General features: G+C 38.2%; 1 long non-coding RNA gene across 6 annotated transcripts in view; it reads left to right on the forward strand.

Annotated features, from left to right (window-relative positions):
• LOC103882294 overlaps nt 1-11,034 on the forward strand; it is a 124,744-nt gene extending 113,710 nt beyond the window's left edge. For all 6 annotated transcript variants that reach the window (XR_001900032.3, XR_001900034.3, XR_644053.4 and 3 more), the window contains 2 exons: nt 8,233-8,311; nt 10,792-11,034. This is a non-coding gene — a long non-coding RNA (uncharacterized LOC103882294). The remainder of the gene's footprint in view (nt 1-8,232; nt 8,312-10,791) is intronic.
• Nucleotides 11,035-15,078: the final 4,044 nt, after the last annotated feature.

Consider the following 15,078-nt stretch of genomic DNA (forward strand, 5'->3'; position numbering starts at 1 on the left):
AAGGGTTGCATTCCCGCAGGGTTTTAAATGCCTGCTCAGCTACCACTGTTATTGTTATCACCTCTGTGACAGTACTGCCATAGATTTTCTTGGGTCTGGGATGGAAAAAACAAAAAGCAAAACAGTCAAATTTTTATACTTTCCCCAGGAACTGACCCCAGGGACTCCTTTTCCTGCTGGAGACTAGAAATTGAGGTCTTCTTTTATAGCTTTCTGCCTACACTCAGTCCAGAATTTTGAACTTTGTGATACTTTTCATTCCACTGTGGGAGATACCAGAGGCAAAAAACAAGAAACTCCCCCTTAAATTGGTCTTACTTTGAGTACTCATTTCCTTATTTCATTCGACCTGATACCATTTAACATTTCAGAGTCTTCAGAGGGCTGCTCAATATATCTGTTTTAGTCATTCGTTGTACTCAACAAGAGAGACAAGGTGACATATGCTTACTTTTATCTGAACTGGAGCCAGAATCTTAAATATATATTGAAAAGATTATATTAGATAATTTTTTATTTATGTCTATCTTATTTACTTTTTCCCCCTCCCCATATATTGTTAGGCTTAAATGTCCTAAAGCATTCTAGGCAAATAGCACAAATCCCTTTTTTAAAAAGCCCCTCTAAGTATATTCCATTACCTCAGTTAGTATCTAGCCTCATTACTTCTTTATATTATTCCATTAAATTTTAAGTCAATTTTCTTTAGTTTTAACTATGGTGTATTATATCATTTTCCAAATAAAATGTTGCTTATGAATATCTAGAGGGATTAGAAATTTTAATAACTCTATTTAAATAAAAATTATTGTGTGTATAGATACACATTTTAAAATAATTACACAATGAAGGGAAAGAAAGCAAAATTTTAATAACTATTCCTCTCATTAGAGGAGCAGAACAAATTTTTACCTCTTGGATGCATGTTTACAGTTTGCTGAATATGCACTTCAAAATAACGTACATATAGAGAATGTAATTTTTAGAGGAACTCTTACTTCTGATTGACCTGATACGTACCCTAAAAGGTTTTTATCTCTGTTCTTATGGTCGTCATGTTAGAGAAGGTAGTTATGCAAACATAAACAGGGTAGGAGAAGGGCTCCCCCAACAAGGAATGTCAGGCAACTATCAGGTGATAATCAGCCAGTTGTTAAACTGTCGCTTTAAAATCTTAATTGGTTGCAGCCAGGGAAAGGCAGTCTCTAATAGCTAGAAAACACCTGAAGCTGGTGATCAGTAGCTTCCCAACAAGATCTCAGGAGTTGAGCAAGTGGGCTCAAGCATGTGCACTAAGAGGTAAAATGGTGGAGTTTAACTGGTACATGATCTACCTCTAGGAAAGCTTGACTGATAAGGAAGAAATGTTTCAAGTAAGCATGTGCACAACTTCAGTAAACACACTGTGCATGTGGCCTCTCCTAAGTGCTGGCAGGCTACTACGCATGTGGACAGCCTGCTTCAAGGGAAGAATCAGGGGAGAAAAAAACCCCTGCAAACCCTGGAACCCTGCCAATATATAAAATCCCAAGTCAAGAGCTGAACAGGGCACTTGGATCTCTCAAGTCCCCTGCTTGGCCTTCTTCCAAGTGTTCTTTACATCCTTTCGTTCCCGGTCTAAAAGTTTTTCATAAACTTTCATTCCTGCTCTAAAACTTGCCTTGGTCTCTCCCTCTGCCTTAAACCTACTTCTGCCCCTCAGCCGAATTCTTGCCTCCGAGGAGGCAAGGGTCAAGTTTACTGCAGAGCTGCACAGATTCACTGCTGGCAGCAATCACAACTCATTACATATTTTCGCTTAATAATTATAGGCATACCAAAACTTTTGTGGGGTTTAATAAGAAGAATCAAGGTAAGTTCAGGTTTACCTGCTGAGTAAGTGTGAGAACACTAGGGTAAGGACAGGAATGGAGGCTATAACTCATCCTTGAAAATAATTATATATGCCTGTCACTATATGCCTTTTAAAAACAAAATTGAATAATAACTAAGCTAGTAAAGGAAGAGGTAAAGACATTTTACAATCAGAAACGAAAAAAAAAAAAAAAAAGAACAGAAGAGCGTTATGTTTCCCTAAGGTGGATCTTTTTGTGGTAGACTATAACAAAGCAATAAAGGAATAGGCAATACTTGCATACCCAGTGGACTATTTAAATATTACTGTGACTGAGAACAAAAGACTTCCAGATTTCCCTGGCTCTCTTGTTTAAATCTATATGGGAATACAGATTTAGAGCTAAATGGAGCACAATCACACAGGGAGTCTTTGGAGGCTACAAGGACTATGAATATTGATGGGAATTCACTTCTGTGTTGTGCTCTGAACAAATGACAACAGAGTAGTAAACAACTATTTCCTTGGAGATGCAAATAGATTCCATAGGCTGTGAACTGAAACTCTTTCTCACTCAGATCTTATTCAAAGCAAACAGTGTATTTAGAAGGGTACGCATACCCTAACAATTAGACAGGATATGGCAAACTAGAAACAAAGAAATGGAATTAATTCCAACTCCTTATAACTATAAAGAAGTTTTTTTTTTTCCTCTCTCTCCAAATAAGCTAGAGATGGTATTATTTCTGTTTCACATTTTTAAAAATAAATGAATTCATTCTTGTAAAGTTGCCTTTGAGTATTTAGCAAAATTTTCCTAGATCTGAACTCTACAAGTGCCATCTTTCAGAGCAATACAATATTTCCTGGAAGATTGTTACAAATGTCATTTTACTCATGTTGAAAAACTCTGTTTTCCAAATAGATAAATTTCTCTTTGGGGTCTGCAGAGGCTCATACCTTCCAGATACAAGCTGCTATTGAGAGTTAAGGGGATGATAAAAAATTACAGTAGTTGATGCCATACCTGAATAATAATATTCTAAAGAGGAAAACAGGATACTTTCTTTTTGCCTAGAAAAGGAGCAAAGGCTACGGTGTGGAAATTCAGAGAAGGAAAAATGTACTGAACCTGAACATGGATGAGCAAATTATCAGAAATAATGGGGTCAAATAATAAAACTGTCCTTATAGAATTTAGCACATCTATCAATAATTATTATAAAGCGTTAGCTTAAAGAACAATAGTTTGTAAAGAGCAGGAAAATTTAGGTTGTTCACAAAACATACAACAAAAGTAAATTTGTGTATTTCTGTGGGGGCATGAACATTTCAAAGTCCATTTTGAGTTCCCTGTGAGTTCCCTGAGGGCGAGGCTATGTGTTATTTTTCTTTGTGTTTCCAGGATCCAAGTTAAACTGTAAATTCGTAGGCAAATCAGCAGTCTGTTTTAATGGAAAACTCTAAGATGCCAGTCCATCGGGGTGCTCAGATATCATTGAAAATGCAGCAGAATGGAAAAAAAAATCTCTTTTCCTGATCTACTCTTAGGAAGACCATTGCATTCTGTTTGAAAACATTTTTCGTAGGTCCTTGGTGTAGGCAGTGAGACCTCAATAATGAGTATGTTCAAGTGACAAAAGATGACTGATTGCCTTCTCAGGAGCATTTTTTTTTTTAATTTATGTAGTTTATTTTATTTTATTTTTTACCTGAAGGGCTTTAGTGTTCTTCAGCGAAAGGCACAAGTTTTCCAAAGAGCAGAGTAACAAAAGAGCAAGCTAGAAATGGAGTTTAAATTCTATCACCAGTAGCTCTCATTTTCTTCGTCACGAGACTTAGTTTTCTCTCTAAATAAATATTTAAAACTATTCACACATTTGTTAAAAGAGGCAGCAAAGTGTTAGTCTTCTTGGGGCAGGCACCCACGTGATTCAGCCTGGATCTGTTTATAAATCACCATCACAGGTGCTACACAATGAATGCTAGTTTTTTCCCATCTTGATACAGAATGTTCTTGCTAACAGGGAGTGAGAAGAGCCAGTACCTTTTCTCTATCCAAACATTTGAGAATTAGGTGCTAGATTTTACAAATTCTGTTGGAAACTATCAATTTCATCAAAATTTCCTGAAACATTCCTCTATACCTTCTGATATGGTTTGACTCTGTGTCCCCACCCAAATCTCACCATAACTTGTAACAATCCCCACGTGTTGTGGGAGGGACTCAGCTTTAGGTAATTGAATTATGGGGGTGGGTTTTTCCCATGTGTTCTTGTGATAGTGAATAAGATGCATGAAATTTGATGGTTTTATAAAAGCACAGTTCCCTTGCACACACCCTCTTGCCTGCTGCCATGTAAGACATGTCTTGCTTCCCCTTTGCCTTCCATCATGATTGTGAAGCCTCCCCAGCTATATGGAACTGTGAGTCCATTAAACCTCTTTCCATTATAAATTACCCAGTCTCAGTTATGTCTTTATTAGGAGCGTGAGAACAGACGGGCTGGGCACGGTGACTCACGCCTGTAATCCCAGCACTTTGGGAGGCCAAGGCAGGTGGATCACCTAAGGTCATGAGTTTGAGACCAGCCTGGCCAACATGGTGAAACCCTGTCTCTACTAAAAATACAAAAATTATCTAGGCATGGTGGTGGGTGCCTGTAATCCTGGCTACTCAGGAGGCTGAGGCAGGAGAATTGCTTAAACCCAGGAGGCAGAGGTTCCAGTGAGCTGAGATTGCACCATTGCACTCCAGCGTGGGTGACAAGAATGAAACTCCATCTCAAAAAACAAACAAAAAAGAGAGAGAGAAAGAGAAAGAGAGAGAGAGAAAGAAAAGAAAGAAAGAAAATAAAAGAAAGAAAAAGAGAAGGAAAGAAGACAGAAAGAAAGAAAAGAAAAGAAAAGAAAAAAGAAAGAAAACAGACTAATAGAGCACATTGGTACTGGGAAATAGGGCATTGCTATAAAAATAACTGAAAATGTGGAAGCGACTGTGGAACTGGGTAAAGAGGTTGGAACAGTTTGGAGGGCTTGGAAGAAGACAGGAAGGCGTGGGAAAGTTTGGAACTTCCTAGAGACTTGTTAGATGGCTTTGACCAAATGCTGCTCATTTCAGATTGAGATGAGGAACTTGTTGGGACTGGAATAAAGGTGACTCTTGCTATGTTTTAGCAAACAGGCTAGCAACATTTTGCCCCTGCCCTAGAGATCTGTGGAACTTTGAACTTGAGAGAAATGATTTAGGGTATCTGGCAGAAGAAATTTCTAAGCAGCAAAACATACAAGAGGTGACTTGGTGGGGGTGTTAAAAGCATTCAGCGTTTTGTATTCACAAAGATATGGGTTGAAATTGGAGCTTATGTATAAAAGGGAAGCAGAGCATAAAATTTCAGAAAATTTGCAGCCTGGTAATGTGGTAGAAAAGAAAACCCCACTTTTCTGAGGAGAAATATGAGCTGGCTGCATACATTTACATAAGTAACAAGGATCCAAATGTTAATCACCAGACAATGGGGAAAATGTCTCCAGGGCATGTCAGAGGTCTTCACAGAGGTGCCTCCCATCACAGTCCTGGAGGCCTAGAAGGAAAATGGCCTTGCTGCTTTGGGCAGTCTTGGGATTTGGTGCTCTGGCTTAAAGGCCCAAGGTACTGCTTGGGCCATGTCTTCAAAGGGTGAAAGCTCCAAGCCTTGGCAGCTTCCATGTGATGTCGAGCCTGCAGGTGCACAGAAGTCAAGAATTGGGGTTTGGGAACCTCCACTTAGATTTCAGAGAATGTATGGTAATGCATGGATGTCCAGGCAGAAGTGTGCATAAGGGGTGGAGTCCTCATGGAGAACCTCTGCTAGGGCAGTACAGCCGGAAAATGTGGGGTGGGAACCCCCACATAGAGTCCCCACTGGGGCACTGCCTAGGGGAGCTGTGAGAAGAGGGCCATGTCCTCCAGATCCCAGAATGGTAGATCTGCTTACAGCTTGCACCATGCACTTGGAAAAGCTGCAGACACTGAATGTCAGCCTGTGAAAGTAGCCACAGGGGCAGAGCTGCCCAAGACCAAAAGACCATGGTAACCCACTCATGCATCAGCATGACCTGGATGTGAGACATGGAGTCAAAGTAGATTGTTTTGGAACTTTAAGATTTGACTGCCCCACTGGATTTCAGACTTGCATCATGCTCGTAGCCCCTTCATTTTGGCCAATTTCTGGAATGAGTGTATCTACCCAATCCTTGTACCCCCATTGTATCTAGGATGTAACTAATTTGCTTTTCATTTTGCAGGCTCATAGGCAGAAGTGACTTGTCTTGTGTCAGATGAGACTTTGGACCATGGACTTTTGAGTTAATGCTGAAATGAGTTAAGACTTTAGAGGACTGCTGGGAAGGCAGGATTGTGTTTTGAAATGTGAAAGGGACATGAGATTTGGTAGGGTCCAAGGACAGAATAATATGGCTTGTCTCTGTGTCCCCTCCCAAACCTCACATTGAACTGTAATAATTCCCATGTGTTGTGAGCAGAACGCAGTAGGAGGTAATTGAATCATAGGGGCAGGTTTTTTCCTGTGCTGTTCATGTGATAGTGAATGTCTCACAAGATCTGATGGTTTTATAAAAGAGCAGTTCCTCTGCCCACACCCTCTTGCCTGCTGCCATGTAAGACATGTCTTGCTCCTCCTTCACCCTCTGCCATGATTGTGAGGCCTCCCAGCCACGTGGAATGGTGAGTCAATTAAACCTCTTTCCTTATAAATTACCCAGACTCAAGTATGTCTTTATTAGCAGCATGAGAGCAGACTAACACACCTTCCTTTCATAAACTGGGCTGTCTCTGCTGTCCCAGATTTCTCTATTCCTTCTCTTCCAGTAGCTCCACCTTGCAGAGATGCTGTCAAATATGCACAAGCTCTTATATTATCAGTGTCTTCCCAAGATGAAGCCAAGTCCTGATGAGCTGAATCTAAGAGTTCTTTTCGTCTTGACATACTGGCAGCCAGCTAACCCAACCATGGCCCTATTTTCTCCAACCATTACTAAAAATGTTCTCTCTCTCTCTCTCTTTTTTTTTTTTTTTTTTGTTTGAGACAGTTTCACTCTTGTCCAGGCTGCAGTGCAATGGAGCAATCTTGGCTCGCTGCAACCTCCGCTTCCCAGGTTCAAGCAATTCTCCTGCTTCAGCCTCCTGAGTAGCTGGGATTGCAGGCATGCACCACCATGCCCGTCTAATTTTGTATTTTTAGTAGAGATGAGGTTTCTCCATGTTGGTCAGGCTGGTCTCAAACTCCTGACCTCAGGCGATCCGCCCACCTCGGCCTCCCAAAGTGCTGGGATTACAGGTGTGAACCACTGCGCCTGGTCCATTTTCTCTTTAATTTTGTCAATCCACTTCTGTTTTCTCTGGCCTCTCAAAATTGCAAATATGCTCTTTGTAAAACTTCTGTTCTTTGTTAGATGCCTACTCATCCTCAATTACCTCACTGATCCTTCTTGACACTGGCTCCTCCTTGAGGAAATCACCTTCATCGCAGCTTCTACCAATGGACGGAAGGCTGTCATTCTCCCAAACCATATTTGTATTCTGGTCTGTAGTTTTGGTCCATGTCTAAAGGTTGCTGGTTGAACCTGGTCATTCATTCTCTTCTCTTTCTATGTTAATAGAATGCCTACTTTATAGCTGAGTCATAGTTGTCTTGAGTAAAGCTATTTCTCAGAATTCCTTACAGTTGGGCGGCATGAGACTGGGTTAAGTATCTAAGGAGGTGTCAGAAGAAACAGTGTATTTAACTTCCTGAAGTGTCTTTAAAGGAAGAGAACTGACCCTTCTTCCCTTTCTATTATTGGCTTGAAGGTGGATGTGATGGTGGAGTTGGAATAGCTGTGACTTGGGGAATGGAGGCCACAAATGGCACAGGAACAGGAAGAAAGAAGCCTTGGTCTTTGATACATTGAGTATTCGGACTCATTGTGCTTATGTTTACACTCCTATTTAAGAGATAAATAAATATTGATCTGTTATTGGATTTTCAGTCCCTGACCACCAAACCTAATCATAACTGACATAGTCAATGCTGCTTTTACTCTACTGGTAAAGCCAGCGATCCTTTGAGACTTATGTTATTTGCCTAAGTCATCTTCAACCACTCCTCATTGCTGATCTTTGCTGACCATTTTTATGCCTTCTAATCCTTTGAAGACCTCAGTATCTTCCATATCCATATCCATATCCATATAGAAAATATATTGATTACATTGACTTCTCAGTTTTTATTCTTCTTAATTCCTTCAATGTTTTCCACTTGTATCAATCAGGATACAATAAGCTATGTGACTAATAAACAACCCCCAAATTTCAATTGCTTATAGTAAAAAAGGTTTATTTTTTGTTTCTGTTGCAGGGCATTCATGTGTTTTCTTCACTGCGGTGCCCATGATGACTTTGCCTCTAATTGGGATATTGCTACTCTTGTGGGCGAGGTAAAAAGAAAACAAAACAAACTAAACCAAACCAAACCAAAGACACACACACACACACACACACACACAGAGCAAACTATATACAAGCTGGCTCTTTCGAAACTTCTGCCTGCTCGAAAGTGGCACATATCCCTTATACTCACGTTTTATTGGCTAAAGTAGTTCTTTGGTTAAATGGAATATTAATAATATTAAAAGGGTAAGAGATGGGTAACTTTAGTGGAGGATAATATATCACTCTAATACCTATTGCAATGCACATAGCATATATATTCAATACATATTTACAGGTGGATTGATTAGAATATAAAATCATTTTTAGTTGTACAAACTATTTAATTTTTATTTTGAAGAAATGTGGGTCATCCAATTTAGTCTTTTATCTGATTCTGAAACAATTTCTATAGTATATGGACAGTTTGCTAATCTTTCTTTAAAAACTGCTTAGCAGGAAGCCTACTATCTTACAACATAATCCATAAATATTTATTTTCACATAAAAATAGTTATTTCAATGGCACTTTGGAAGAATGCAGGTAAACATGGGCTCAAGCCCCATGTGTTGAACCAAGAAGTCCCTATAAATTTTGATTTTTTTTTTTTTTTTTTTTTTTATTGAGATGGAATCTTGCTCTGTTGCCCAGGCTGGAGTGCAGTGGTGTGATCTCGGCTCACTGCAACCTCTGCCTCCTGGGTTCAAGCAATTATCCTGCCTCAGCCTCCCAAGTAGCTGGGACTACAGGCACATGCCACGATGCCCAGCTAATTTTTGTGTTTTTAGTAGAGACGTGGTTTCACCATGTTGACCATGCTGGTTTCGAACTCCTGAGCTCATGATCTGCCCGCCTCGGCTTCCGAAAGTGCTGGGATTATAGGCATGAGCCACCAAACCTAGCCAAATTTTGAACATCTTTTAATGTTAACTCTTCTTTGTAACAAATTGAAATTTGTCTCCTCATAACCTCTTTCTTTTGGTTTTTAACTTAGTTTGGAGATTAGTAAGACCAGTTCACAAAAGAGAGCTTGCTTGACAAAATGGAGAGCACCTACACTCTCTGAAGAAGACAGATTTTACTCAGTTCCAGCCAACTTTATAATTCAGGAAATTGCTCTCATTCTGCCAAAGGTTCATGTACCCTTAGTACTAGAAATGGGTTTCAATTAAAAGTAGAATAAAATGACACTAATAGGCAACCACAACACATGATTGTGGCCTAAGTGTTTCCCAAATGTGATGACTATTTTTGACTGACGTAGTTTGAGAATAATTCCCCGACTCTGAACACTTTTTGTGGCAACTTCTTAGTTATGTCTTGTGGCTGAAAAATTGATAGAAAAGAAACAAATTTTGTAAACAAGACTACCCTCTATATCTCTTAGGTGCTTCTTGATTTTTGAGTTTCTTAAGAGCACGGCCAGGGAAAGTGAGATTTTATATATATGATGTGGAAAATTCCATCACAATGGGACTGAACCTGATAGGAAAAGTGATTGACATCCCTCATGCACATGGTGTCTCTCTTTGTATAGCTTTAATCGTCGATAAAGCTGTTTTGAGCTGAGGGTGGAGAAAGGTAGAGAATCAGAAGTAGTACGGGAGCATTTGAGAACGCCGTTCTGATAAGACCAATAATGAACCATGTTTGTTTATTGTTTAAGCACCCATAGACTTTTTTTTTTTTTCCTAAAATTCAATTGTACAGTGTTTCTTCTGCTTGCTCCAAGTATTTGGCTTACTTTAGAAAACATGATTTCCTATATTAGGTGCTCACAGGCTTTGTATTCAATGCTTCACTCTAGGGCTATGTTTTTTGTTTGTTTGTTTGTTTTTTTATTTGAGACGGAGTCTCGCTCTGTCGCCCAGGCTGGAGTGCAGTGGCAGGATCTCAGCTCACTGCAAGCTCCACCTCCCGGGTTTACCCCATTCTCCTGCCTCAGCCTCCCGAGTAGCTGGGACTACAGGCGCCCGCCACCTTGCCTGGCTAGTTTTTTGTATTTTTTAGTAGATACGGGGTTTCACCATGTTAGCCAGGATGGTCTCCATCTCCTGACCTAGTGATCCGCCCGTCTCGGCCTCCCAAAGTGCTGAGATTACAGGCTTGAGCCACCGCGCCCGGCCTGGAGCTATGTTGTGAATCAGTCTCTAAATTGCTAGTCAGTAGTTTCTGGATTTGATCTTCTCATGTTAAAAATTGGAATATTTCTTTATTCTATATTTCTCGAATTTGTCATATTTGTCACAATTCTTCAGTAATTACTAATAGTTGATTCTATGATAATATCTTAAGGTTTTGACGCCTGAGGTAAAATTAATCAGAACCCAGGATCTTGAATTCATTTAAAGCAGTCCAATATTCTGGTATTATTTTGATTTTTGTTTGTTTATTTGTTTATCAAATATTTATTTAAGCCCTAAGTGTTTGGATCTTAAGTTGGGAATGGAGATACAGAAATTAATTAGATACAATTTTGTTTTCTAGGACTCCAAGTTTCATAATAACAACAGTTAAAGTAATTGAGTGCTGCATGTGTACAAGGACTACATGTCAGGCGTTTGCCTACTGGAAGCTCATTTTTTTCCTCGCAGCATCATGGGGGTGATGCTTTATTTCGATGAAAAGGAAGCTGTTGCATAGAGAGATCCAATGAGTTCCTGAAGATCTCACAGCTCATAAGTAGAAGTGTCAATATTCAAACTTAAAACTTGTATTCATATCAGGTTACTTCCCTGATTCGTTAGCCTTACTTGAAATTCTGTCTGTCGTTAACCCATATGATTACCAGTTTTGGTTTTAAGCACATTCTTCTTAATGAAGAAGCCAAGAACAAAAGAGGATTTAAAAGTAATGCTTATTTTCTATCACTCACAGAAATAGTTGAATTATGGTGTATGTCTGTGGATATACATTCCTGCACAATAGAAGTATGATATTACTTTGCCTTCTCCTGACACTGGGGCTATTTGCTTTTCTTCACTGTTTCAACTTTTAACTTATTTGTAAATACCCTTTATGTTGTTCTTTGTCCTAAGACTCATTCACACCTCTGCTTTCTCCACATTTCAACATTTCTATCAAAAACCTGTGAGGGTTTCCCTTGATCCTTTTATGTGTTCCACTCACCCATATATCCTTGACTCAAGTCATCATCCCTGAGGAGCCGTACTTTAGATGTCTTCTTTCCCTGTGGTTTATCCTTATTAGGCTGATACATAGATATGACATTTTAAGGAAAATTACGTTTTAAGGAAAATACTTGCCTCTCAGTATATTTGATAATAGCAATAATTTTTCTTGTCCCCTAAACTTCTGGAAATCAGTTTATCTGAAGTCTAAAATGCATATGAGACCAGGTCTAGAACGGCCCCCCTGGATGAATGTGTCAAGACACTTTGCTCCTAAGCTTCGTACTGCTTTAGTTTCATAAATAAATTTTTGATATAATAATTATCTAAGTCTAGAGCAGTAGTAACCTTTGTTAATTCTACTCTCTCATCGGACATAAAAAGTTAGCAAGATAACTTCATAACAATTGCTTTGCTTTCATCGGTATAAGATTTCCAGCCAAATCTAAGTAGATAAAATTCCCCAGTCCTTAGTAAACTTCTTTGCTATTATAAAACAATCCATTTTAGAAAACCTATTTCATTTGCTCAGTGTTCTCAATAGTCAGTAGCATCCAAAAATATTCCTGATGAAATAGTGTTCTTAATACAGAGTCAGATCAGTGTACAAGCCTTGGTATCAGTTTCCTCTCACCAGCACCATCACCTTTAGTGATAACTAGTCTTCCCAGAGTCTTTTTACCTGTTAGAAGATGAAATCAAATGGCATAATGTGAAAGAGTATTTTTAAAGTATAGAAATTATTTTAATAAAAATAATTCCAGGATGCCTTGTGTTTTTCTCCCCCTTCGATATTTTTACCTAAATGAATATCCACTAAGCTAAAATCAGATAGGCCTTAGGTGGTCATTTGTTTTATTTATTTTGCCTTCATGTTAAACACTAGCTTAAATGAATATTACAGAACTTTGTTATTTCACCAAAGTCAGAGCCAAAATATGTTGATATGTATTTTTATGTGTCACAATTTAAGATAATACAACATTTTACTAACCCAAAGATTATTTGTATGACTTACTGGTCTCATAGAGTAATTGTTATGGCAAATATATTTCCTTAGGACCCAATCATATATAGAAGTCTGCAGGTCTATAAAATCATGACATTCTTTCAGTTATTTATGTAAAAGAATATAATTTATAAGCTCATATGCCTTGGTATCAGACTAACTTGTGTTTGAATTTTGGCACAAAAAATAGTGATTATGTGATGGTAGGCAAGAAGTAATTTTAACCCTCTGAGGTTCAGTGAATTCATCTAAAAATAGTGATAAAACTTTTTACTTGCTTACTGTGAAGAATAAACAAGGTATTGTGATATATTGTGCATTTAAAGTTTATTATTATTAATTGCTATAATCATTCTTAAAAATGCCATAGCATACCATTATAAAATTAGAAGTCAATGGAAACCTGTACAACAGTGTTGCACAACTCCAGGTGGTGCAAATGGTATTCCATAACATTTCATGTATGTGGCAGGCCCTGCAGTTGCACAAAGTCTTGGATTTGAACTCAAGTACATTATTCCATTGTTTCCAGATTCCACTAATTCAGCAAATATATGTAGGTATTCAGATCTAGTCAGAGACTGACACTGGGTTAGATGGTGGGAAAACGAAGACAAATGAGAACACCATCCCTTTTTAATATGGTGTATTATTTAACAAAAATAGTAGATAATTAAGTTAGAGGGAAAAAAATAATCAAGATCCTTTGTCTTCACCTGCAACTCTTTAGAGCATGTTAGAGAAAAGCTTCTTTTCTGGGTGGAGAAGTTAGAAAAAGCTTTTTCTTGCAAAGTTGGATGGGACAGAATGCAAGTTTCGTGCCACAGCTCCATAGATTGAAGAAGTAAACCCAGGCTCAGTTAAGATCCTAATCATGTTTCCTTAGCAAGGTAACTTTGTGCAGAGCACAACCTGCACAACCTGTAAAGGAGGATGCATTTTACTTTGGATATATCATCATGAAAAATTCACAATGATGCAAACTAATGTAACTTCAAAATTTTGCATTATTTGCATAAAGTCAAATTAACATGTCTTGGCTCATTATTGCATTTAATGAAATATGAGTCTTGTATTTACAATAATTAAACAACAATTTAAATCTTTACTGTAGTCTTTGGAGAAAATGCCAAAAAATGTTGAATTCATACAGCAGAACTTCTCATTTTTTATTCCTTTATGTCTTTCTCTTTCAATATCTTATATCCATGGGCAAGTCAGAATGGAGGAAATATTCTTCCCGTACCACTTGCTTAAGTCCCCAGATTTTTATAGAAATTGGCTTTATTTACAGGTAGAGTGAAGATAAGTGTTGTATTAGAGTGCGATGTTATAAAAATTCTCATTTGCAGACATTGTTGAATTCCATATAGTTAGTGAGTTAAGCTGGCATATCTATTTCTTGTATCCAACACTAGGCAAGTTAGTAGTCCTGTATTACAAATTGCTTTTCTCTCAAAAGTCTTGTAAAACATAACACAAACTAAAGTTTAAATAAAACAAACTGCTGTACTTCCTTTTGACTCCTAACCCTAAAAGCTCAGGAAAAATATATACACTTTGGGATATGGAACAGATAATTAATGGTTGCCTATAATTCTGAAGCTGAGCATGTTCAATCTGGGTAATTACGCCAAATCAGGCAGAAACACTATTATTGGCTTTTCAATGCTATTGTGCCACTAGGCTTTTTACCTTTGTTTTTCCACTTGAAATGAGACATGACACCATAATTGAATATATCCTGAAGTTGATGACAAACTTTGAAATATGCAAAAGTACTTTCCCCCTACTGAGTACTCAAGAACATTTCTAAAAGTAGCTGGGACCAATCTCCCAAGTCCAAAGATAACAATGTATTTTACGTGATCTTTCTAAATTCTCTTCTGCAGGGACACCAAATACCTTTATATTTGTAATTCCAATGTGAAGCTTTTAAAAATGCTTTCAAATCAACTTTTAACTATTTTATGGGTACTCTGTTCTGTTTGAGTGAGAGAACAGAGAACAAGGTCTGAGAACAAGTTGAAGAAGCAGAACATCCTATTATTAGAATTAATAATTAGAATTAGTAAGTATATGAGTCGTTTGGCCCAATACCCCAATTTTCAGGTAAGAACACTGAAACTCATTGAATTTAAGTGTTTTTTTTTTTTTCTTTTTAAGCCATCCAGATTGCTTGTGGAGTATCAAGAACTAATATCTGATTCCCATCAAGGAGAGTGCGTTCACTACTCCAGGAGTTTTGGGTTTCAGAGTTCAATCTGATGTCAGCTATTTAACAAGAATTGAGAAAATAAACACTATTCAAACTATTTTATTGATTGATTGAGATAGGGTCTCACTCTGTAACCCAGGCTGGAGTGGAGCGGCACTATCATGTCTCACTGCAGCCACGTTCTCCTGGGCTCAAGTGAACCTCTCACCTCAGCCTCCTGAGTAGCTGGGACTATATTTTATAGTGTTGATTTTATGTCCATCATTTTAGCTGCAACATTGTTAAATAATCATAGTAACTTCGAAAACATGTGACACAGCAGTTGGGATAAACTAGCCACAGAGAGAGAGAGAGAGAGAGAGAGAGAGAGAGAGAGAGACAGAGAGAGAGAGCGTGCAATAGAATTGTAATTTCAG

This window comes from Papio anubis, chromosome 2 (genome assembly GCF_008728515.1).
Source record: "Papio anubis isolate 15944 chromosome 2, Panubis1.0, whole genome shotgun sequence".
In the NCBI taxonomy this organism is placed as follows: Eukaryota; Metazoa; Chordata; class Mammalia; order Primates; family Cercopithecidae; genus Papio; species Papio anubis.